Source organism: Peromyscus californicus, unplaced genomic scaffold (assembly GCF_007827085.1).
Source record: "Peromyscus californicus insignis strain IS unplaced genomic scaffold, ASM782708v3 Scaffold_3__1_contigs__length_106647218, whole genome shotgun sequence".
Taxonomy (NCBI): Eukaryota; Metazoa; Chordata; class Mammalia; order Rodentia; family Cricetidae; genus Peromyscus; species Peromyscus californicus.
In genome coordinates, this window is record NW_026294551.1 from 102,705,316 (window position 1) to 102,730,923 (window position 25,608).

Here is a 25,608-nt window from a genome sequence, read left to right on the forward strand (position 1 = left end):
TCAGTACTTGGGAGGTAGAGACAGGAAGATCAAGAGCTCAAGGTCTTTCATGGCTATATGGTGAGTTCTAAAATGGCCTGGGCCAGAGGAGACCCTTGCCTCAGAAGAAGGAAGAGGAAGAAGCAGGAGAGTGGGAAAGAGGAGGAGGGGAGAGAGTAGAAGAGGAGGAAGAGTGGGGAGGGGGGAGGAAAAGAAGGGAGGAGAGGAACAGGAGGGGAGGGAAAGGGGGTGTCAAAGAGGAATGGTGTGGAGGCAGGAGCTGGGTTCAGCCAGGCAGGATCCCACAGGCCTGTAATCCCAGCCCTTAGAACAAGAAGCAAGAGAATCGCCAGGCAGTGGTGGCGCACACCTATTGGTGAAATTATTAAGGTCACTCCACGTAGTTAAAAGGGAGATTTATTTAGTGGCGTAACTTACAAATGAAGGGATAGGTAGGTCGCGGGGTCTGGGAAAGACGCAGCGCAGTCCGGCGGTGTTGTCTGGAGAACTCTGCTCGGTCTACCTCCAGCATCCAGGGTCCAGGAATCAAGAGAGATGGAGCATCTGGATCTCCAGTCTTCAAGGTCCTCTCTTGGCCCTGCCTTGTAGGCATGACAGTTACCAAAGCCTCAATGGGGGTTGGAACTTCCAGATCAAGGTTGGAATGGCTACCCACTACACAGGCCTTTAATCCCAGCACTCGGGAGGCGGAGGCAGGTGGATCTCTGTGAGTTCGAGGCTAGTCTGGGCTACAGTGAGATCCAGGACAGGCTCCAAAGCTACACAGAGAAACCCTGTCTCGAAAAAACAAAAACAAAAACAAAAACAAAAACAAAAGAAAGAAAAGAAGCAGGAGAATCATGAATCTAGGGCCAGCCTGAACTAATAGGAAGACCCTGCTCAAAATCCAGCTCCAAATAAACCAGGAGCCTGAGTCCCATCATGACCCTCTGCACACTCAGAGCAGCATGCAAAGGACAGAGCTGTAGCGGATGAGAGTCACAGAGCGGAAGCCAAGGTGCACAGCAGCCCAGCTGTGGACAATAGGACCAGGAAGTGGGCAGACAACTGGGTGAACTGTGCAGTGCTGCTTCATATAAACTGAGCAGATCGTATTCCCAAATTGTCCTTGTGTGGTTCCCAGTTAGAGCTGGCCAGAAGAGAAAGGAGCCTGGGGCACAGAGGAGAAGCAGGAACAGTGCAAGTCTTTGAAGGTCACAGTGGCCAGGCATCACAATGGTGTGTCACAGCCTAATGTCACCCAGATCTGCTGCTGGGGAACTGAGTCCAGGACAGAAGGCCTGAGCTCCCCCATGTGGGAGTAGACAGGACCCCTCAGTGGTTCAGAGTCAGCATGGGCTCCCTTCTGACCATCCGTGTATGCCCTCGGCAAGCCCCTGCCGCCCCAACAGGGAGCCCTGTAGCTGCTGCTTTCTTTGCTCTTATGGCTCCCAGCTCTTTTGGGGGGCCCATCACCCAGCTCTCATAAATCACACATGGAGGCTTCTTCTTACTTACAAATGCCTGGCCTTAGCTTGGCTTTTTTCTAGCCAGCTTTTCTTAAATTATCCCATCTACCTTTTGCCTCTAGGCTCTTACCCTTATCTGTTTCTGTATACCTTTTCTTTACTTCTTACTCCGTGCCTGGCTGTGTAGCTGGGTGGCTGGCGCCTGGAGTCCTCCTCCTTGTCTTGCTCCTTGATCGCTCGTGCTTTTTTTCTTCTCTATATCCTCTCTGCCTGCCAGCCCTGCCTATTTCTCTCTCCTGCCTTGCTATTGGCCGTTCAGCTCTTTATTAGACCATCAGGTGTTAGACAGGCACAGTAACACAGCTCCACAGAGTTAAACAAATGCAACATAAAAGAATGCAACACATCTTTGCATCATTAAACAAATGTTCCACAGCATAAATGAATGTAACACATCTTAAAATAATATTCCACAACAAAGCCCAGAACTGGGAGTCAGCCCGCTGAGCTGGATCTCAGCCTCCACACACACACAGGTCACCCAGCTCTGGGAGCCTCATTGAATCCTTGAGGTAGTCACAGGAGGCAGGAAATCTCAGGATCCCTCTGTGTGTGTGTGTGTGTGTGTGTGTGTGTGTGTGTGTGTGTGTGTGTGTGTGTTTCCAGATAAAAGAACACAGGCACAGAGCGTTTGAGAAACAAGCCCACAGTCACACAGGTCATCAGGGCAGAGGGTGGGATTTGAACTCAGGAGCTGTCTCCAGCTGCCAGGTTCCTAATCAAGTCCCCAGTGGTTTCCGAGACAAGGGCAGTGGAGGACAGTCTCAGATGTAGAACTCGTCCCCACAAACGGTGTGAGCTAGTTTCTTGGCATTTGAGAGAGAGATGACTTTTCCAGTTTGATGAAATTAGGATTTGAGACCTTCTTCTAGGGGACAGGCCTCGGCCAGATAGAAGCCACCCCCCAATACCTCCCATGAGCCCTTTCCAGCCCACCTCTACCCTTCTGGAAACCTGGGGATCCCTGAGTCACTGACCTTAGTTGTGAAGTGTTCCTCCTTCCTGGGCCCAACCCAGGCTCTCCTGCCACATCCTGCATGCAGCCACAGCTGGCCGATGATGGCATGGCTTTTACCTTGCATGCAGTCACAACTGGCCGATGATGGCATGGCTTTCTGGATCACCTAATCCATGGGTATGGGATCCAAATTCAGCTAGTAAAACTGTTCCCTGAGACTCTCACCTGAGCTTCTGAGCAAGGGCGTTCTCTCTTAGGCCGGTAGGAGGGAATCAATCTGGGAGCTTGAAGGACTCACTCAGCATGTGGAGACAGGCCCCTGGAGGAAGTACAGATCTTAGCGTTGCTGCCAGAACCCTGGATCCAGCCATGCCTCAAGATACCCCATGGCCAACTCCCCATGACATACAAGATACATTGTTTTCATATAAGACAATTTAGTTCTGATTCTGTCCTTTGCAACATTTTACTAGTCCTGAATAATGTACTACAGTTCACACACACACACACACACACACACACACACACACACACACACAGAGGCTTCACTGGCCCAAAGCAAACACAGCTGCTGAGAATAGACAAGGTGCTTTTCAAAGGAGATGAGGGAGGGGAAATGTTTCCCGATCTTCTGGGATGAATCAGCAGGTCATCCTGCCTGAGAACCGTGACTCACATCAGCACCGAGCAGTGGGGAGGAGCTGAGAAGCCGGCACACTCAGAGCCTTCCCAGGGCTTCCACGGCCTGCCTCCGTCATCTCCCCGGACTCAGCTCCCAGCCTCAGGAGCTGAGTTATGTTTTAGTTTCTCTGTTTTGTTTTATTTTGTTTTTTGAGACAAGGTCTTATGTAGCTCAGATTGACTTCAAACTCTCTATGTAGTCAAGGATGACCTTGAACTTCCGACCCTCCTGTCTCCATCTCTCATTTACTGGAGTTACTTGTGTGCCATCATGCCTGGTTTACATGGTACTAGGGATGGAACGTGGGTCTAGCGCTTCGAGTATGCTAAGCAAGTGTTCTCCTGACAGCTACATCTCCAGCCCAGTAGCGGGTTTAAAGCTTCCAGAAAACATCTTGTGTGTTGTCTTAGTTAAATTTCCATTGCTGTAATGAAACACCTTGACCAAAAGCAAACTCGGAAAGAAAGGGATTATGTGGGTTACACTTCCATGTCATGGTTCATCAGTGAGGGAAGTAGAGATTCAAGGAGGGAATGGTAGACCTGAGGTGGGGGGGGGGGGGCATTTCCACAGTGTCAGATTAAAGCAAGCTGTATTTAGCAGTGCACAAGGGCCTGGCCAGACGACTGCCTCCCCGAGTCGGGGTTTCCGAGAGCAGCCCCTCACTGGCTTTTGGGGTCCCTTTTATGGGGAAGGGTTAGGGTTGATAGAATAACTGTTGAGTAAATTGGCTGTTAGCACCTGGACAGAAGAGTGGGGACTCGGGGCTCAAGGCTGCCTGTGGGGTAGATGAGCACAAGAACATGTCATGTGGAAGGGGAGTCATCACGGTGTTCAGGAGTTTAGCAAGACAAAGGGGCCCATACCATACTGCATTGTACAGAAGGACCGACCGGGCTTCCACAGGAAGTTCTGGTACCAAAGAACAGGCACATGTTGGCTTTGCTCTTCCTTCCAAGTACTGGGCTCCCATCAAAACCCCAGAAACACTAGAGTCAGCAGGAGCCAGACAAGAAGGGACACTTTCTGGAAGCCTCTGAAGACTTTTAGGAAGTCACACGACTAGGGACATCAGACATGATGTCATTTTAGGCTGGGTCTCAGAAGAGCATGAGGGAGGGAGCCAGAAACTCATCGGGGGCCAGGCTCAGCAGGGTCTCGCTTGATCTGATCCCACTTGGTTCTGCAAGAGACTTCATCAAGCCCTCCACTGGAGGAAGCGTTCAGGGCCAGAAGTATGAGGAGTGAGGCAGCCGAGGAAAGTCGAACACACTGACTGTTCCCCCTCCTTTCAGCCTGCTCACCTGCTTCCAGACAAAACACTTGAAATGTGCTGGTCAAGAAGGGTGCAAATGAGGCTGAGAAGCTGGTGCCTGTGTGCCCAGGCTTTGGGGCACACGGAGGTAGGTTCTAATCCTACGTCTGGGCTGCCTGCTTCTGGAGCTGGGGGGATGGTGTGGAGTGTTTGGCTCAAGGTGAGGAATATGGGGTGAATACTTTTTAGCCGGAGCTCATGCAGGAAGCACCTGCATGTTTCAGCTTTGCCTGTCTTCAGGTGTCGAAGGCCTGGGCCCCAGGGGAAATTCCGATATCAATTAGTAGTTCTGGAGGAGAGTAAGGTGTCTTCTTGGTCCATCCCAGCATCCACAGAGTCTGACAGGCTCCCATGTAAGCCAAGTCTTGGCTCTGCTTTCCAGGGCTATGGGACTCCAGAAGCAGGGAGGTCAGCGTCAGGTGGACGTCATCCAGACACAAGCCTCTGGATGCCAGACGCTCCCAGCTGGAGAATCCTGGCCCTCTACTTCACCTCCCACCTACAACCCAATGGATGGAAAATACCCCAAGTGGCATGAAGAGTCTGCTGGTCTAGAATACAAAATGAGGCACTGTCTAAGGAGCAACTCATTAATTGGGTGTGCTAATATGAATTTGCTTCAAAGCACCCAGAGGTCATGGTGGCACACACTCGTGATCCCAGCACTTGGGAAGTAAAGGCAGAGGATCCGAATTCAAGGTTATCCCCAGTTACTCTGGGAGTTCGATGACAGCCTGGGCTACATGAAATTCTGTCTCAAAAGACAACAGTCCTACCAACACCTCCCAGTGATGCCCTGAGACCCAAGGTCATGTTCTAGAGCAAGGGATCCCTGCTGTGAAGAGATCTCTCGGTCCTCAGCACAAACCACCCCGGATCCTAGCTTGTCAAATAGACCACATTACCCTGTGCCCGGGCCCTTGCACACTGTTTTCCCTGCCCAGAATGCCTGCCCGACTCTCTCCTGTCCCTTCTCTTTTGACCTCAGGCCTCCTCTGACCTGAGAAAGCCTTCCTGGACCCAAGCACCTCTAGGTGGGCTCTTCCTATTCCCTGCACATCTCCCCACCCCCTGCACTTCTTTGCTGTGTTTATCTGGCCCCACGCACACACCCTCATTGCGATGGCACACTCTTCCAGGAAGTCCTTGGGCTGGGTGTACACAGATCTGGCACAGGCCCAGGGAGGCAGCAGCTGGGCTCCTGACTGCCATTTCTCCGTAAGCCCAGCTCGGCAGGGTACTGTCCAAGTAATTGGTGATGTTTCTATCTGCGCTGGTTAGTTTTTCGCCAACATGACACAAACAGGGGTCGTTTGGGAGGAGGGAACATCAGTTGAGAAAGCACTCTCACCAGACTGGCCTGTGGGCAAGCCTGGGGAGCATTTGCTGAGTGATGACTGATGTGGGTGGGTTGATCCCATGGAGTGGGGTAGGGGTGCCCCCGGGTCAGATGGTCCTGAGTTGTATAAGAAAGCAAGCTAAGCCAGCCACCAAGAGCAAGCCAGTAAACAGTGTTCATCGACGGCCTACCCCAACTTCCTTCAGTGACGGCTGTAATGTGGCGGCGTAAGATGAAATAAGCCCTTTCCTACCCAAGTTGCTTTTGGTCAGGGTGTTTATCATAGCAGCAGAAACCCTAAATAAGACCCTGTCCCTGCTTTACATTCTGGGAACTGGACTTTGACATGGTTAGGACTCTAGTCCATAGCACACGATAGAATCAGAATTTGAACGGACGGTTGCAGAAAACAAATAGCCTGGCTGATGATTATGCTCTGACAGGCCCGGGTACAGGGTAATGTGGTCTATTTGACAAACTAGGATACAGGATGGTTTGTGTTGAGGACAAAGCGATCTCCCTATCAGCAAGAATCTGTAGTGGGTAGCCATTCCAGCTTTGATCTGGAAGTTCCAACCCCCATTGAGACTTCGGCAACTGTCACGCCTACAAGGCGGGGCCAAGGGAGGCGCCTGGGGACCCGAGATCTGGATCGGCGGGCGCTCTCTCTGTTGCGGGACCCTGGACTGGAGAGGTGGACCGAGCAGAGCTCCAGAGAACACCGCTGGACTGTGATACACCTTCCCCAGACTCCGCGACCTACCTATTCCTTAATTTGTAAGTTACGCCATTAAATAAATCTCCTTTTAACTACGTGGAGTGGCCTTAATAATTTCACCAAAAAGAATCCCTTGCTCTAGAACGTGACCTTGGGGCCCAGCAGAGGTGGCTCAGGCCAGCCAGGGTCACACAGTGAAACCCTGTTTCATAAAGGGGGAATGGGGGCAGCGACAGTACTGTTATGGTCCTAAGGCTGCTATGATAAATGACCAAATGCCGAATGCCTTAAAGCAATGGTTCTCAACCTTCCCAATGCTGTGACCCTTTAATACAGTTCCTCATGTTGTGGTGACTGACCGCCCCCCCAACCATAAAATTATTTTCTTTGCTACTTCTTAACTGTAATTTTGCTACTGTTATGAATCATAATGTAAATATCTGTGTTTTCCCATGGTCTTAGGTGACCCCTGTGAAAGGGTCATTCGACCTCCCCAAAGGGGTCTCAACCCGCAGGTTGAGAACCACCTGCTTAGAGCAACCATGATGTAGCAGGGTGTGGTGGTATATGCCAGCAATCCCAGCACTCAGGAAGCAGAGACAGGAGACTCCAAGTGTGAAGCCAGTGTGAGCTGCATAGTGAGAGGTGTCAAAAAAGGGAAACTGACCCCCGGCTTGATTACCTCCGCAAAGGCCATTTTTTTTTGTTTGTTTGTTTCAACGTGGCCTCCTGCAGACCATGCTCAGATTTGACTGTGAGCTTCTGATCTCCTCCAGAGCACTGATTTATGTGACTTAGGGGTCAAACCAGGGCTTCCTACATGCCAGAGAGGCATTTCATCCACCAGACGAGACCCTGTTCAAATTCAAGTCTCATCTCGAGGTAACAGGATTGAGGGCACCGTGCAGCAGGGGCAGATGGGAGCAGGGTTGCTGAGTAGCTGGCCCCTCTCCAGGTGGACTCTTCACCAGGGAGAGTGTGAGAAGCTGGGGAGAGCAGAGGCAGGATGTCCCCCACCTCACAGAGAAGAAAGCTGCTCCCAGCTCCCTCAGCACTAGCTGAAGACAGACAGCGCTGCCTGATGCCCCTTTGCTGCCTGTAGCCAGCTGACATGTAGGCCTGCGTGCTGGGAGCTCCAGCATATGGGACCCTTGCCTTGGTCTGAAGAAAGCCCCACTGGGCCAGGCTCCAGGCCCAAGGCAGATGCAAGTTCCGCAGGTCCATCCGAGTTCCAAAAACACCACCAGCCCCACTTGCTCTGAGAACGAAAAGCAGATCCTGGCTTCATGACTGCATGGCCCTCTCCTCCTTCTTGAAAGGATGAATGCCTGGGATTCCACAGGCCTGCCCACTCTAGACCCCTAGTAACGGAAACAAAGGCCACCCTCAGGGCCGTAGGAGGGCTGGGTTGAGTTGCCAGGAGCCACCCAGGCTGTGTTACATGATCCCTCTGCAGCCCTCTGCCATTGACCAGAGGAAAGAGAAAGTCCTGACCCTATCCTAAGTATACTCCTCACACAGGGATGGACACACACACACACACACACACACACACACACACACACACACATGGACACACGGACACACAGACACATGGACACACACACAGACACAGACCTAGGAGCCACGGTCAAACCCCAACATTTCTGACCGTGTAAGCATGGAAACTCCTGCCCTATGCACACATCACTCAGGAGGGTGATATGGGTCATGCTCCCAGAGGGAGTGGACACAAGGCACACAGAGCCTCTGCATAGAAAAGCAGCAAGTCAGTTCAAATCTACACTCTGTAGCCTTAGGATAGTTACTCAGCCTCTCTGTGCCTCAGTTTCTTCATCTGCAAACTGTACCTGCAAGGCTTGGAAGATGGCAGCAGGCCAGTGATACAAATAAATTATCAAAAAGACACAAATAAAGCGTTGATTAAACACATTTTGCTTCAACAGCAACCACCAGTGGCTCCAGGAGGCGGGATCTCGAGACCTGTGTAAATCTTTTGTAACAGTTGAGGGGTTACTCAGTCCTACAGGCCATTCACAAGGGGTCAGGCTGACTTCTCACTGTCTTATTAGGAAGTGAGTCTTACAACACTAGCTGCCTCTCTTGACACTGGTCACTTGCAGGAGGCTCCCTGGGTAACTGGGAGATGCGCTACATTTTATATGGTTGGGCGTGGCTGCAGGCAATCAGGGGCTTCCTGTACAGGAGCAGGCTTCGTCTTTGCCTTGGGCGCCAGTGTTGCTGTGAAGACCGAGCTGATCCTTGGAAAGCACTGGGCCGACACACAGGAAGCTCTGGCATCTGCCATGAATAGTGGTGTGAACACCAGGCCTGTGTGAGGCTGCTTACCAACAGCACGTGTGTAAACTCCAGTAAAGGCTCACATGCAGGCCTGGAAAGCTCAGCAGTTAAGAGCACCTACAGTTCAGTTCCCAAGACTGCCTAGAACTCAAGCTCCAGGGAATCTGACGTCCTCTTCCAGCCTATGGGAGTAACTAACTGCACACATGTGTAACACACACACACACACACACACACACACACACACACACACACACAAGGGGGGAAAGGCTGACATGCAGAGCTGGGCATGGTGACATGTCTGTCATCCCAGCACTCAGGAGGTAGGGGCAAAAGATCAGGAGCTGAAGATCATCCTTGGGAGTTTTGGGGCCAGCATGGGCTACGTGAGATCCTGTCTCAAAAAATAAGCAAAAGCGGGCTCAGTAAAATGTTTGTCACACAAGCACGAGGACCGAGTTCAATCCCTAGAACTCATGTAAAAAGCTGCACAGTGGTGCACGCTTATGGCGAGGCAGAGACACACACATATAAACACAACACACACACACACATATAAACAGATACATGGGTACACACGTGAAAATACAATGTACCAGGGCTGGAGAGAGAACTCAGAGGTTAGGAACACTGGCTGCTCTTCCAGAGATCCTGAGTTCAATTCCCAGCAACCACATGGTGGCTCACAACCATCTATAATGAGATCTGGTGCCCTCTTCTAGTGTGTAGGCACACATACAGGCAGAACACTGTATTCATAACAAATAAATATTAAAAAAGAAAATACAACATACCCTTATCATCACACATGTACACAGGTACACAAACACTTATTTAGGATATAAAACGGCAGTACATGCACCCCATACAGGCATGTGTACAGGAAAGTGTACACATAACTGCACAATCATTCACACACATACATGAGCATGGGAAGCTATCTCCTTTCAACCCTCCAGGCCATAGCTAACCCTGCTTGTTCCTCCCCATCTGGACAGTGGCCTCCCCAGTCCTTCCACAGGCCATATCACCTCACATGCCAGTACATACAGTCCATCTGACTACAGATAACCCAAAGCCACCTCTTCAAGAAGAAACCAACTATGGAGTCACAGTGGTTTCTGCCCTGTTCCCCACCAAAGCGCACACTGGGGGGTAGGTGGATGGGACACTCACAGATTGTATACCAATGAATTTTATTCAGATTACTTACAGGAATATGGGTGAGGGGTCACTCAAAGGAGCAGAAAAGACTCAAAGACAGCCGCATCACAAAGCCCACCTCAGCATGGGTGAGAGCTGACAAGGCTGGGAACCTGAACACATTGCACAGCCTGCAGGCAGTTCAACAGGTTGGAGAGTGTCCTTTCCAGGTGCCTCAGTTGGTCTAAACCTCTTTGAGCAGCTGGGCTGGTTTCTGCTTCCTCTAGGCAGCTGGTCTTGTCTGAGAATCTTCTTTGCAGCTTGGCTCTGTTCTTGAGAGGGACTCTCAGCTTTTATTGCTTACTCTGGCAGGGAGGGGCCCAGTGGATCTGGTGGGTTTCAGGGACTTCCTGAAGCTCTTCTGAGTTGTTGATCTTTCCGCTTTCTCAAGTTGTTGAGCTTCCCTGAAGGATGGACTATGTCAGTCTTGGAGGAAACTGTCACACAACAGAGCGATGGAGTGGGAGTAAAGAGTCACACAGAGTTTTGCAGAGGGCTACTCACTGGGAAACTGCAGTTGCTGGACAGAACTCTCTGGAACTATCTCAGGAAACTTACTAAACCCAGGTCACAATGAGCTCACATCTCTAGGACAGTGTGATGAACCTTCAGCAATGATCTTAGCATTGTCTCTCAGCACTGCACTTGTTGATGTCCGGCTGGCCGGTGCGCAGTAGGATGTGTAATCCTGACCCCTCTTCCCCCAACACTGAACGCTGGTAGTACCCAAAATGCCAGACCACTAAAAATGCCCACAGACATTGTAAACATGATCTGGGAGTAAAATGGCCCCAGGCTGCAGTCCTGCCCAAACCCCAGCAGGAGGCACTACTGAGGAGCAGTGGCAGCATCCTTGTGAGCCTGCCTCTACCGTGCAAGCAGTGGCTCCACCTCCCCGAGAGACCTGCGATAGGCAGGCCACGCAGGCCACCTGACTCCAAACCACCCTCTCTGTGAACTGAGTTGGATTTCCCTGGAGACATTACAATAAGCAGGCAGCGAACTGCATCCCACCCAAAGGTCTATAATTGCATGCAAACATCATGTGGCCTTGCTGGATTCCATGAGTTCCCTCCTGTCCCTGTCCTGACCCCTCACAGTTTTGCAGACAGTGGGCTTGGACCTGATGGGCACCTTAGCCTGAATTTCTCTGGGTCTCATTGAGCAGGTGGCATGGTCAAACAATGTAGACATCTATCAAGCAAGACTAAAGCTGGAATGCCCTTGGGTACTCCTGAGCCAACCTCTATGGCACCAGATGGGAAACTGAGGCCCAAAGAGATACAGTCCTTCACCCTAGCTTCACAGGGAGCTGGACAGAGCTGAACTAGACCTTGGGGCTACTACCTGCAATGCTTTTCCTTATCAAACAAGATAAGGTATCAATTAAGATAAATCAAAAACAAGGTATCAATTAAGATAAAACTCACACAATGCACAGTTCACCATGCAAGGTGGGTCATTTCACAGCTTTTAGCCCCTGTGATATTGTGTTCCCCAATATATCATGCACCCTAATAAATTTATCTGGGGTCAGAGAACAGACAGCCACTAGATAGGCATAGAGGCCAGAAAATGGTGGCACTCACACCTTTAATCCTAGCATTCCAGAGCCAGAGATCCGCCTGGATCTCTTATTCAAGGCCACACTGGAAACAGCCAGGCGTGGTAACAAGAGCCTTTAATCCCAGGAAGTAATGGCAGAAAGCAGAAAGGTATATAAGGCATAAAAACCAGAAACTAGCCTGGTTAAGCTTTTAGGCTTTTGAGCTGCACAGTTCAGCTGAGTGGCATCCAGTCTGAGGAAACAGGATCAGCTGAGGAATTGGCGAGGTGAGGTAGCTGTGGCTTGTTCTGCTTCTCTGACCTTCCAGCATTCACCCCAATACCTTGCTCCAGGTTTATTTTCATTAATAAGACCTTTTAAGATCCGTGCTACAAGCCCCTGTGTAGATAATCATGACCATTCTCAGGATCAATTTTGGACATTTTATTATCACTCCTAAAAACCTAATACTCAGCCAGGCGGTGGTGGCACATACCTTTAATTCCAGCACTCAGGAGGCAGAGGCTGGTGAATTTCTGTGAACTCAAGACCAGCCTGGTCTACAGAGCTAATTCCAGGGCATCCAAGGCTACACAAAAAAACCCTGCCTCGAAAAAACAAACAAACCCAACACTCACAAAAGCTGTATCTCCATCCCTTCACTCCCCCAACCTCCCAGTTCCCAGCAGTTTTGAAGTCACTGCTTCCTCCTTGGATCCACCTTTTCTGAAGGTTTCTTTACATCTTTTTTCTTACTACATTTATTTATTTGTGTGTGCACATGCACATGTACACACATGTACATGGCATAGTGTGTATGTATGTAGAGCTCAGAGGACAACTCGTGGGAGCTGGTTCTCTCCTGCATGGGGGACCTGGGAATCAAACTCAGGTTGTACGTGTAGGCTTGGCAGGCAGCAGGCTCCCTCACCCGCTGAGCTATCTTATAGCCACTGGGGATTTCTTAGGAGAGGAACAGAAGGGTATGCAGTCTGTCATGTCAGCCAACTCCTCTGGGAACAATGCAGTAGAACAGGACAATTCTTCCCTTTTTTTGGTTTTCTAAGACATGGTTTCTCTATATAACAGTCCTGGCTGTCCTGGAACTTGCTCTGTAGACCAGACTGGCCTCAAACTCCCAGAGATCTGTCTTCCTCTGCCTCCCGAGTGCTGGGATTACAGGTTTGTGCTGCCACCACCTGGCTCTTCTTTCTTTTTTATGGCTGAGTAATATTCAAGTTTATCCACTGCTCCATGGTGCAATGGTCCATTTTCTTTTGAATGACAGTTTCCTATGCGTAGGCTTGACATCCTGGCAGACCACATGGCCCACAAAATAAGCAAGACTGGTTCCATTTCACAGTCATGGAAAAGGGATTATGTACTCCTACTCCCAAACATCTCAAACTGGCAGCCTGGTGCCAAGATGGCAATTATTGTGTTTGATTTGGCTTGAGAAGAATTTTGCAGTTGTTTGGGGGACTTCGTGGTTTTTTGCCTTGTATGTGAGCACACAGAGACCAGAGGCTGACATCTTGTGTCTTGCTAGAATAATAACTGGTTATAATAACTCTCCACTATAGTTTTGAGACAGGGTCTCTCATTGAACCTGGAGCTCACAGAAAACCTGGGGATCCTCCTGTCTCTGCCTTTCCAGCATTAGGATCACAGATGTATGCTACTGCACATGGCTTTTTCTACAGGTGTTGGAGAATTGATGCAGAGGTCATGGATGAACACTGCTTACTGGCTTGCTCCTCACAGCTTGCTCAGCCTGCTTTTTGACACAACCCAGGACCACCTGTCCAAGGTGGCACCACCATCAGTGGACTGTGTAGCTAGAGTTTTCCTGCCAGGCCCACAGTCAGGGCAAATCTCTCTCACCTGCTAGTCCCACAGCTGCTCAGACCCGACCAAGTAAACACAGAGACTTATATTGGTTTCAAACTGTATGGCCATGGCAGGCTTCTTGCTAACTGTTCTTACAGCTTAAATTAATCCACTTCCATTAATCTATACCTTGCCACATGGCTCATGGCTTACCGGCATCTTCACATGCTGTTTCTCATCATGGCGGCTGGCAGTGTCTCTCTGACTCAGCCTTCCACTTCCCAGCTTTATTCTCCTCCTTGTCCCGCCTATACTTCCTGCCTAGCCAATGGCCAATCAGTGATTTATTTATTGACTAATTAGCAACACATTTGCCATACAGAACATCCCACAGCAGGATTGGGCACTTATCAGTCATTAATCAGGAAAATGACCCCACATTCTGGCCTACAGATCATCTTGAGAAGGTATCTTCTCAACTGTGGGATCCCTCTTCCCAGATGGCTCTAGCTTGTGTCAAGGTCACCAAAAATATAAGCAGAGCCCCCCCAGCTTGGTTAGTTTGTCCAGGTTTGCTGAGTTTCAAAACTGAAAATCATACCAGAAAAACTGGTCACCCTTGTTGCTAGAGTTTTTCTGCCTGGCCCACAATCAGGACAAATCTCTCTCACCCGCCAGTCTCACAGCCACTCAGACCCAACCAAGTAAACACAGAGACTTATATTGCTTACAAACTATATGGCCACAGCAGGCTTCTTGTTACCTAGTTTTTATATCTTAAATTAACCCATTTCTATTAATCTATACTTTGCCACATGGCTCGTGGCTTACCGGTACCTTACATCTCCCTTGTCATGGTGGCGGCTGGCAGTGTCTCTCTGCCTCAGCCTTCCACTTCCCAGAATTCTCCTCTCTCCTTGTCCCACCTATACTTCCTGCCTGGCTACTGCCCAAGCAGTGTTTTATTTATTAACCAATCAGAGCAACACATTTAACATACAGAACATCCCACAGCACTTCCCCTTTTCTCTTTTTTCAAAAAGGAAGGTTTTAATTTTCACATAGTAAAATTACAGCTAGCAAAACAATTATCAAGCAAGAATTACAGTTACAATATCTAGTGTATTTATAATATCTAGTCTATTTGGCAAAATTAAAGAGGATATCCTATCTATCTTATATTTGTGAGTCTAAGGTTTTATATCTAACTTATCTTTTATCCTAACTAAGGAAAATTATAACTATCTCTAGTCTTCAACTACATCAAAGACCTCAGAAGGATATAATACTACCTGAGAAATGAGAGAAGGATGCAAGCAACTTTCGGGAGTCTTGCAGGGTAGACAGAGACAGCTGGCAGCCTGGACAGTCATCCAAAGTTCTCTTGTAAAGTTGGGGCATCTGTCTTCAGCCCTCAGGCCTAGAGTCCCTCAGTCATTTTTCTCTGTGTCCTGTAGAATGTCTGGCAGTTTTCTCTGTGAAGCAGGAACCTAAAGGACCATTTTGCCAAGCAAAGTTCAGTGGTCACCTTTCTATGGGTCCTGCATATCCAGTCGATACACTTTCTCAAGCAGTCCAGTCAAGAACAGTTTCTTGCCCAAATGACTTTTTTGCCAAGAAGAAGATAAACTCCATACGGAGTGTCTTCGATGCCCATCCTCCTCTCTGAAGTAAATCAGTACTGCCAGGAGAAGACATGTCTCATTGTTCAGAAAGTCTAAATTTTAAAAAATATTTTAAATGCCATATTCTGTAGGTTTTTGAAGTGTTTGAAGATTACTTACCTGAGTTATATCTATGTATACCTAGAAAACTTAACTAACATGGCTACAAGTTTGACTATCATAGAAGACTAATTATTAATCTGTATTTAATTATCCATTACAATCTAAATGAGTTACATAAACATAATATCTTAAGCAAGAGTAGAAATATATATATAGTAGAACAAAATCAACTTTAAATTTGTATCAATAAACTAAAATCTATACCAATGTAAAACATTTCAAACAAATTGTTGCTCTTTAAAAGTAGGTTCATTAATCTACCCTTTCATCCTATCATATCTAAACTATCTCCCCCCCGCTTTTTTTTAGAAAGAGATCGCATTTATAATCAACCTGTTTTAAATAAAAATATTGGTTTTTCTCTGTCCCACACCAGAGGGCTCTTCTGATATGGAACAAAAGAATCTCTCAACCTTTTTTTTTTTTTTTTAGCAATATGTTTGGGTTTAGAGAAGGAGTGAGCCAATTCCATCTCCAAAGCCAGCTTGGTATATTTGGGAATTTGGGCGTAGCTTCTCTTACTACTTCCTGCTGGAGGGGGGCGCTGTATCTTATGGGGACACAAAGAAAATTTTAGGATTATGGAGTAGTCCGTGAGGGTGTATCGTCTGAGCCAGTTGCCTTGAAACCATTCTGGATGTTGGATGATCTGGGCCATGGTGTCATCGGAGACCTTTCAGGGGGTCTTGGCTGGTCAAACCTGATGTATCTTAATCTGGAACAAATCCATAGCCTCTGGCTTACTGTGGAAACAAAAGCAGAGCTTCCTTTCCAAAGCAACATATCATTACATCCAAATTTTGAAGTCAAGGTACCTTTAAAATATCCATATTGGTTTAACTCAACAGCTTTTACGATCAAATGTTTCTCTGCAGTTAAAAATCCCAAAGAGAACACCATCCAGATTTTCTGTGTAATATCCATCTTTACGTGGCTTATTTTGCATACTACCTTTACTGTCTCTTTAAAGACTTTATTTTTAAAAACTATGTATTTCTTTATATAACTGTATATATTCCTTTTTCTTTCTCTTCCAATCCTACATACATTTTCACACACATTGTAAAGCATTTAAAGTCTTGTTGCATCTGAATCTGCCTTATTGTGTAACTATTGCTTTAAACTGCAGCATTTGTACGACCAAAATGGCCACTGTGGCTGGTGGCTCTACCCACCTCAGCTTTCCAACATGATGGTGGTACGTTTATCACCAGTTCTGGGAGCCATCATCTCTTAAAAACAGTGGGTCTATGCTTTTTCACCCTCTTGTCTCCAAAGTCCCCACCTGCCATTATGTCCCACCTCCCCCAACACCTGGCACTCCAGATCTCTAAGGACAGCTTCAGTCTCTCAACCATCTAGAGGGCCACATTCCATCCTTAAACATCTCTCCCCATGCCCACATTCCCCAGGGTTCATGCTTCCCAACACCAACTCCAGCATCTCCTGATTTCTGTTAGGTGAGACATATGAGGAGTCTCGGGGCTCATTGGCTTGGTATGGTCTGCTTCCTGCCTTCTATTCCCGGAGAGGCAGCCGTGATTCCCAACAGCTCTTTATTGGGCCTTGGGGGAGTAGCTTGCTGAGGTGAGGCCAGCCCGTGTCCTCCCTCAATGCTTTAAATGAACTTTCATTACAGCCTTAAGTTCACATCCCATTGTAAAGGCAGCAGAGTTAGCAGAGTTGTGTGCAGTGTCCCGGCTTATCACTGTCTTCGACAACATCAACAATGTTGGGATGTAGAAACAATATCCCAAATAGTGCTGGGCCTGCTAGGACCTCTGCAGGGGACACTGGGCTGGGCCTCAGAAGCAGTGTCCCTCTGGCCAGCCCCTGGACCTCCTACTTCCCTTCCTCCACCAAAGCAGGAAGAACTCAAACTCCTCCCCAAAGGCGCTGGAGAACCCTGTAGCAGCCAGCTGTGAGGAACTCATCCACGTTGCTTGTCTGGTTGTAAGTGATGTGATCTGTATACCACAGGGACCCTGCACCACCTCCCAGGGGAGAGAATCCACAAGGAGAGGCCAGAAGCATCTGAGCAGACAGGCTTGCTGCATCCCTGTCGGGCCACCCACTTTGGCCCCCTCCTGCTTCTACCATTGTCCTGCTTTGTGGAGCCTGTGTTTTCCTTAAGGTAGCCTGGCTTTGTTACGAGAGTGTCTGCCTCGGTGTTTATGACTAGAGGGAGGAATGGATAGCATCACCACCTCCCTCTTTTTCTCTCCCTCTCCCTGTGTGAGTGTGTGCGTGTGTGTGTGTGTGTGTGTGTGTGTGTGTGTGTGTGTGTGTGTGTGCGTGCATGTGAGTACTGGTACCTACAGATTCCAGAAGAGGGTGTCACATCCCTTGGTGCTGGAGTTACATGTGGCTGCCAGAACGCTCTGACTTTCTCCTGTCTCCACCTCACATCACATTCAGGAGTGCGGGGATGAAGGATGCAAGCCACTAATCGTGTTTTTATGTGGGTTCAGGGATCAGACTCAGGTAGTCAGGCTTGTGTGACAAGTGCTGAGCCATCTCCAACCCCGCTGAAGACATTTTTAGTTTATCTGTTTACTTTTGAGGTACTGGGGATCAAACCCAAAGGCGTGTGTGCTCTGCATGGGCTCTCCTACATTTGTCTGCCCTGTCTCTCCAGGCTCCTCTAGGCTGACAGTCCGCAGATTCTTCTTGTCCTCACTCTCTTCAAGGTTCTGATGACTGCCTCCAGAACACTTTCTAAGTGTTCCTCACTGCGGGTTTGCCTCCTGCTTGCCTCAAGGGCAGACTGGCGGTGGAGGGGGTAGGCTGTGGGAGGAAGACGCCAGAGGGAAGCGTCCTCATCATCCTGTGATACTGAGTGTTACTGTTTCAAAGACTCATCACTGAGGCTGGTGAGCTCGGTCACCTAGCTGAACAAGGTGAATTGTTTGGCAATCTTCTGCTCGATGGAGTCACTGTGTCTGCAATGCAGTCAATCACCCCCTGTGGAAGCCTTGACAATGTCTGTTATCAGTTAGCTCTGCAGGTTCTACATGAGTCTGCCTGAGGACAGAGGTGCAAAACTGGGTGACATTTTTATGTCACATGAGACTGCTTTCTGTTTCCGCTTCTGCAGAATTGGGTTCAGACTTTCCTGTGTGCAGAAGAGGCTCATAGAGCCAAGTGCCAAGCCCTGGTCATGTGACAGGCATTCTCTCCTCCCCTGCAGGCCAGAAGATAACCCCAGACCTTGTACCTTGACTGCAGCCACCAGCCCTCAGAGAATATATCAGGAGCCCAGAGAGCTCCCGATTGCTGCTGCTCAGGGCCTTTGCTTAGAAAATGCAAAGGGTGGGGCTCATCAATGGTTCATTTGGTAAAGTGCTTGCTATTTCAAGCATTGGGAGCTGAATTCCATCCCAGCACAATGTGAAAAGGGCATGGTGGAATGCACCTGTAATCCCAGTGATGTGGAGGTGGAGACAAGTGATCCGTGGGGCTCTCAGTCTTGTCTAATGGTAAGCTCCAGGACCCAGTGACAGACACTGTATTGAAAAACAAGGTGGAGGGGAAGATATCCAATGTCAGCCTCTGGTCTCCATACATAAACACATGCGCGCGCGCGCGCAGCGCGCGCGCGCGCGCGCACACACACACACACACACACACACACACACACACACACACACACACACACACGGAGAGAGAGAACCGAAACATCAAAAGATCCAAGATGGGCTGCAAGATGCCTTAGACTGAGCTGGGTGTAGTGGCGCATACCCTTAATCACAGCACTTGAAGGCAGAGGCAGGCAGATCTCTTGAATTTGAGGCTAGGCCTGGTCTACAGAGCTAGTTCCAGGACAGCCAGAGCTACATAGTGATATACTATCAAGCAGAGGCAGGCAAATCTGGCAGGCGGATCTGTTGAGTTCAAGGCTAGCCTGGTTTACAGAGCTGGTTCCAGACAACCTGGGCTACATCTGTTGCTGTCTTGAAAACAACAGCAACAAAGATGCCTTAGCCTAGAAGGAAGGTGCCGCATGATGCCACCACCTATACCACCCGCTGCACAAAGCAGGTGGAGCCCAGCGCAGGAAGAAGCCCACACAGTGTATTCAGGAACCCTGGCCAGTCTTTGTCCTCCCTTGGCCCCTCCCTTGGTTTGCACAGTGTTCCCAGCAGGGTTGCTGGTGGCAGAGGGGGTCTGAGATGTTGAGTCACCCTGAGGCCGCCCTTTCTCCTCTCTTGCTCTCTAGGACCCGACTCCTCCTCTGTAAAACGAGGGTTAATTCTAGTTGTGTCTCCAGCCTCCGGTGGCTGCCTCTGGTGCTCAGCTGGCCCAGACACCTAGGCTTCTCTTGCTGCCTAAGACTGCTGCCCCCCCTGCTGGCCAGGTGCCGCCTGGTGCTCTCTGGGCACCTCGGCTTTCTGACTCCCCTGCAGGCCGTTTTGGGAAGGGCAGCTTGGTTGACCTCCACAAGAAGGCTGCAGGCAACGTGAATTCCAGTCTCAGCCCCTTCCTTCTTAGGGGCCTGAAAGAGCTGCTCAAAACTCAGCCCAATGCTTGCTACCTGTAATATACATAACTTTTGTGGCTTTTTAAAATATGTATTCATTTTTAGTTTAGGTGTACGCTTGTTTGTCTACCTGTATACGTGCCATGTGTGTCTGAACGCATCAGATCCCCGACCCCCTGGAACTGCAGGTTACAGAGGGTTGTGAGCTGCGCCGTGGGAACCCAGCTCGGGTCCTCCCTGGGAGCAAGTACTCTTAACTGTTGCGTCATCTCTCCAGTCTTGTTCTTTTTTGTTTGTGTGTTTTGGTTTGAGACAAAGTCTCACTCGGTAGCCCTGGCTGGCCTGGAACTCACAGAGATTTGCTTTCTTCTGCATCCTGAGTGTTGGGATTACAGGTGTGATACACCACACCTAGCGTGTTTTTGTGTGTCCTGTGTCGTGCCCCCCCCCCCCCCCCCCCCCCCCCCCCGTCATGTGTATGCATGTGTGTAAGACACTGCAAGTGTGGAGGTCAGAGGACTTACCTGATAAGCCATCTTGCTAACACACACACCTTTTTTTTCTTTTTCTTTTTGATAGAGCTTTAAAACCTCTGAGGGAGCAGGTCCCCATCTCAAGTGTCCAATGCAGAGCCCACCCCCAATAAACAATAAACAAAAAACAATAACAACAAAAAAAACCCCTATGAAACAGTGCAAGAACAGGAAACCCCTCAACATTCACTCATGACCGTTCCCATTGTGTCCCCAACACAGCCAGGACTTCCAAATCCTGACAGTGTTTGCTCTCTTCTCCCAGAGGTCACCAGTGAGGGTCCAAATAGAGTCTTAGCAACACCTACCAAAACTCCTCTTGGAGCCAGCACTGAGGATCATGAGTCCCAGGTTCTTGACCCCTGATGGCTTCACCGCAATCTCTGCCCATGACTTTAGATGACCTTCTCCGTGGGCTTTTCATTGACACCACTGTCCCTTCAGGTATCTGTTTCCTCTTCTTCGGGGGATCATGGATACTGGTGGGAACCTTGATCCAGTGTCTTCCATTTATCTCTATTCGATCACCTTGGCAAGGCCCAGTTTCCAAATAAGGTCTTATCCTGGGGTCTGGGCCTGCATTGTGTGCAAGGACCCTCCTCCAGTAGTTCCTGAGACTCATGGGATCCCTACCCAATGCCAGACCCTTCCAGGGGAACATTTTTGCCAATGAGAAGGGAAGAGGAGCTTCTCTGTCAATCCAGAGTTGTCTTCTAGAGGGCGTTGAGTCACACTGGAAGTGCCCAGCTCCATGCTAGGCACAGCCTCAACTGCTCCTCTCTGAAGCCAAGCACCCAAGCAAGCCTGCCTGCTACCCAGTGACAGGGATGGAGATGGCCAGGCCCATGGGGCTCCAGGTCCAACTTCTGTGGCTGACAGAGGAATAAACGAAGACTCAGAGAGGGACAGAGACTTCCTGAGGTCACACAGGTGACTTAGGACCAGAGCTAGACCCCAGCCAGTGTCCCCATAGCTCTAGAGCATTGGGAGGCCATGGCCTGTCCAACCTCCATCCTTGTGTACATCATGCTCTTATGCACACACACATTCACACTCAGCTCCACACGAAGCCCACTGCTGTGGATATCGCTCTATATAAATAAAACACTGATTGGCCAGTGGCCAGGCAGGAAGTATAGGTGGGACAAGCAGAGAAGAGAATTCTGGGAAGTGGAAGGCAGATAGGGAGAGACACTGCCAGCCGCCACCATGACAAGTTTTTAGCATGTGAAGATGCCGGTAAGCCATGAGCCACGTGGCAAGGTATAGATTTATAGAAATGGGTTAATTTAAGATATAAGAACAGTTAGCCAGAAGCCTGTCACAGCCATACAGTTTGTAAGCAATATAAGTCTCTGTGTTTACTTGGTTGGGTCTGAGCGGCTGTGGGACTGGCAGGTGAGAGAGATTTGTCCTGACTGTGGGCCAGACAGGAAAACTCAAGCTACAAAAGTTGTCCCGGCCAGCGGGGTGTCAACCGGGGCGACCCACCTGAAGGAGAGAATGAAAGGGATGGGGAGACACGAAGGAAGACAGCAAGACAGTGTTCTGATCAAGCTGCAAATTTTATTCTCCTCAGCAAGGCTTATATAGCATGGGAGGGGGAGGGGGGCAGGAAGGAGGGAAGGGGTGCAGGACGTGCAAGACGTGCAGTTGAGGGGAGACATGCAAGTCAAGGAGGACGTGCTAGTCGTGAGGCTGCTAGGTGGTAAGGTCACTGGTCAGGCCCATTGTTCTGTTGCTATGCTACCTGACCTACCTGACCGGTTCTTTATCTTCGGGGGCATCTGGTTTAGGGCAGGGGCTTGTTCTCTGGCCTAGCTAGTACTTTTCCATGGTCCATGTTTGGTCCCTGATAGCCCACCTCATTTAACCAACCTCCTACTACTTAAGTCCACCCCTTAGGGCCACGAGGAAACAGAGGCAGGCGCTCTCCCACTGTGTTATTTCCTGAAGCTATGCTAATAATTGACCACAAGCTCAGGGGAGTGTACCCTTCACAAATCCTTTTATAGTCCTCGAAGTAGAAATCCACAGTGATTTTCTTGTGGCTAAAAGCCTTTGGGAGGCTCTTCAGCTCCCTGAGGCTGCTGCCTCCCTTGCTTACGGCTCTTTCATTACGGTCTCTTCTGTAACTCTTGCTCCTGGTGCCCACCCTACCTATACTTGCCTTTTAGGAGTATCTCTGTGATGCAGTGGACACACCTGGCTCCTTCAGCACCTCTCAAAGTCCTTTTTGACATATAGTGAACAGTGGCAGATACCAGGATTGGGGGCATGGAAGTTCTCAGGGGCCATTATTCATGTCTGATTTTATGTATTTTTTGGTTTAAAATTTTAAAATGATTTGCTTATTGTTTTGTGTAGATTAAACACATTAGTGATTAACTCTGCATCACCAATAATACATCAGTATCACATTAAGGGAAGAAATCCTTGGTGTCATTTAAATCAAGAGCGAGTGAGCCCCATTTCAACCCTCTGCTTCATGCTCCCTCTGTCTCTGTCTTCTTGTCTGTCCGTTGTGTGAGTCTGAATCTGTGCTGCCTTAAGGCTATCTGGTAAATGTGTCCCTGTGTGTCTGTGTCTGTCTGTCTGAATGTGTCTGTTCCTAACAAAGGCCCATTTTTACTGCACAGAAAGCGTCACATGGGGAAGAAATGGGACACTTCACAGAAATCTTCAACAGTTTACAAGGGATGACGTCACTGACTACAACTGACCCGGATGGCAAACAGAACTACAAACACTGTCGTTTATTAAGCAATATCCAAACGTTTTGTTCAACATTTATGGTGGGTATACATTTTATAAGGTCACCTTTGACGTCTATTTTTGCTGTTCTCAGCAAGTGATTATCAAAACACAAATGCATTACTGTGGGCCCAGGGCATGGAGGAGTGCATAATTTAAGATTACAGACTTGCATTAGCTTAGGTTACAAAGGTTAGTTACATAGGAAATTCAAGGCAAGTAGTAGTGGTTGTTACATTGTTGTTCTCTTGAAGGCCTTAAGCAATCAGGCTGAGTAGACATTAGGAAAACAGTCTTAAGTCTTACATGACCTCAAGGTATACTAACAACTCTGCCTGTGAGGCCCAGCAAAAGTTCCAGTCTCTTAGAATGTAAGAGATATTTTCTTAATATCGCATCACCACAATTTGTTTGTTTGTTTGTTTGTTTTCTTTTGAAGACAGGGTCTCACTATGTAGCTCTGGCTGTCCTGGAACTCACTGTGTAGACCAGGCTGGCCTCGAACTTGAACTAGACCAGAGATCCACCTGCCTCTGCTTTCTGGGTGCTGGGATTAAAGGTATGTGCCACTCACTACTCCCAGTCCAACATCACTATGTATATGAGTGTTTTGCCTGTATGTATGTTTGTACACCATGTACTTTCAGTATCTGAGAACGTCAGAAGAAGGCATCAGATCCTCTGGAACAGTAGTTGAAATTGTTAGTTGCCAGGTAGGGACTAGGACCTGAACCCAGGTCCTCTGCAAGTCCTCATAACCACTGAGCCACCTCTCCAGCCCCTTATTCATGTTTTACAGTACTGAGGATGAAATCCTGGCCTTGTGCATTCCAGGCAAGTGTTCTGTCATTGAGCTCTACCCCAGCCCTCAGAGAGCACCACTTAGCCTCCCACACACCGTAACTCCCCTCTCTCCCAGTAACTCCTGCACGTCTGTGCACCAGGTCCTTATGACACTGCTGCTCCGAATGAAAGGGAAAAACTGACTGTCGCTCTTCCAGAAAAGGACACAGAAGCTGCAAGAGAAGTGACTTAGGCAAAGCCACCTGATAAGGAGAAGGAAATCAAGCCAATTTCCACACTCAGGAGAGTGTGCCCTCTCATGGCACCACGTGGACCTGCCAAGCTGTTGCCTTCCTGACAGTAACTAAATTAAGGGTTCAGTGTGTGTCAGGTCCTTAAATACCTGTGGTTTAAGGCACACACCAGCCTGTTGTTAGCAAGGATTCTCCAAAAGAGTAGAAACAATAGAGTTTATTATGGACACACACCCACAGAGGCCATGAAGTTCTACAATCTGCCAGCCACAAGCTGGAGATACAGAGATTCTGGACAAGTGGCTTAGTTGGAGCCAGAAGGCCTGAGAACCAGGGATATGTACTGCAGCTGCTGTTGGGGTATTTATTATTATTATTACTTTACTACTTTTTTGTTATTTGAGACATGATCTCTTTTTTGTTTGTTTGTTTGGTTGGTAGGTTTGGTCTGTTTTTCCGAGACAGGGCTTCTCTGTGTAACAGCCCTGGCTGTCCTGGAACTTATGTTGTAGACCAGGATGTCCTGGAATTCACAGAGACCCACCTGTCTCTGCACCACCACCACCACCCACCTTGGATCTCTCTGTTCTGTAGCCCTGGCTGTCCTGGAACTCACTAAATAGACCAGGCTGGCCTCAAACTCAGAGATCCACTTGCCTCTGCCTCTCAGGTCCTGGGGTTAAAGGTGTGTGCTGCCATGTCCAGCTTATTATTACATTGAGTGTGTGTGTGTGTGTGTGTGTGTGGTACATGGAGATCAGAGGACAACTTGCATGCAGGAGTCAGTTCCTCCTTCCACCGTATGTCCCAGAGATCCAACTCAGGTTGTCAGCCTTGATGGCAAGCACCTTTCTTTCCCTGCTGATCCATCTCGCTGGCCCTGGGGCTGTTGTTTAAGTACTGGAGTCCATAGGCCCAAGAATCCAGAGCTCTTATGTCCAAAGACGGAAGAAGAGCGGTGTCGAGCTTCAGAGGCAAGAGAAGAGCAAATTTTTCCCGCCCTACTCTGGGAAGAGAGGACCTGGTGAAGGTAGAGCTCTGTACTGGGAGCACCTCCAGGAGTCCTCACACATGCAGCAGAGACCATGTCTACCAGCCACCAGGGAATTACCAGCCCAGCTGGGCAGACACTCAGATTAACTACCATATGCCCTAGGAGGCTGGCCATGTGGAAGCCTTGTCTTACCTCTGAAGAAACTGAGGCCCACAAAGGCAGAGTGACTTCACCATGGTCACAGGGTCTGCTCCCCAGGCTCGTATGTCCATGTTCATGGGGTGTTGAAGGACTATCTGTGTGATAGGACACAAGGAAGGAGGGCTTAGGATATGCTGTGCCCAAGATCATCTGGTGGGAGGCTTTGGTGTGGGACCCTCAACACCCATTGTGTCCGGCAAAGCTACTTGTCCAGGTGTTAATCCTCCTGTCCTCTCCACACGGGCTGCCCACGCCATCCATGGCCAGCTGTCCCCAAGCAGCCTCTCTCTATCAGCTGAACCCAATCCACTACCACAGCCTGGGGACATGCAGACGGTGGCCCAGCTGCAGCCATGAGGTCCAGAGCCCCATGGGACCTTGGTTAAGCTGACCTCCTTTTTCCTTTGGAGGCAGGGCTGCAG

The 25,608-nt window shown here is 49.0% G+C and overlaps 1 long non-coding RNA gene across 8 annotated transcripts in view; it reads right to left on the reverse strand.

Annotated features, from left to right (window-relative positions):
* Positions 1-380: 380 nt before the first annotated feature.
* LOC128123270 (uncharacterized) overlaps positions 381-25,608 on the reverse strand; it is a 48,203-nt gene continuing 22,975 nt past the window's right edge. For 2 of the 8 annotated variants that reach the window (XR_008222619.1, XR_008222626.1), the window contains one exon: positions 22,931-25,281. This is a non-coding gene — a long non-coding RNA (uncharacterized LOC128123270). Of the gene's footprint in view, positions 2,786-14,692; positions 15,082-18,602; positions 18,694-22,930; positions 25,282-25,608 lie in introns of those variants that run through there. The other 6 variants (XR_008222625.1, XR_008222622.1, XR_008222623.1 and 3 more) reach the window with 6 other exon arrangements.